A 534-nucleotide genomic window follows, 5' to 3' on the forward strand; every position below is an offset into this window, starting at 1 on the left:
TAACCCTGTGTGCCGTAGCACCCACCAATCCCACCCCGAAAGAGACCTGTGCCGGAAAAGTACCTCCTCCCAGTACCCACAGTGGCGGCAAGAGCAATTTTTACCCCAGCTAGCTAGACCCCCGAAAACACTTCACAAATTCCTCCCGGAGGAGAAATAATTCCATGCGGAGCGCCCAGACTGAGAATCGAACTTGCGCCTTCCTTGTGCTAAAGCTTCCCCCACTGTGGGCCCAGGGATCAAAGGCATCGGGTACCACTGAGCTAGAAGCTCGTTGGTCACCCAGTAGACTTTTGATAGTGAATAACAAAGTTTTTTTTTTAGATATTTTTATTTGATGATGTGCGTTCTATTTCTATGCTAAATAGTGAATACCGATTGTTTTATGTTTTGAAAATTGTCTGCAACATTTAGAATAATATTTAAAAGTATGCGGGCTTTTAGACAGAATAACAGATTATTTTATTTTATGTTTTCGAAAAACAAACAATCAAAACTAAGATCTATGAGAAAATAGTAATCGCCTTTGAGTAA

The sequence above is a fragment of the Rutidosis leptorrhynchoides genome, chromosome 4, assembly GCF_046630445.1.
Source record: "Rutidosis leptorrhynchoides isolate AG116_Rl617_1_P2 chromosome 4, CSIRO_AGI_Rlap_v1, whole genome shotgun sequence".
Lineage (NCBI taxonomy): Eukaryota > Viridiplantae > Streptophyta > Magnoliopsida > Asterales > Asteraceae > Rutidosis > Rutidosis leptorrhynchoides.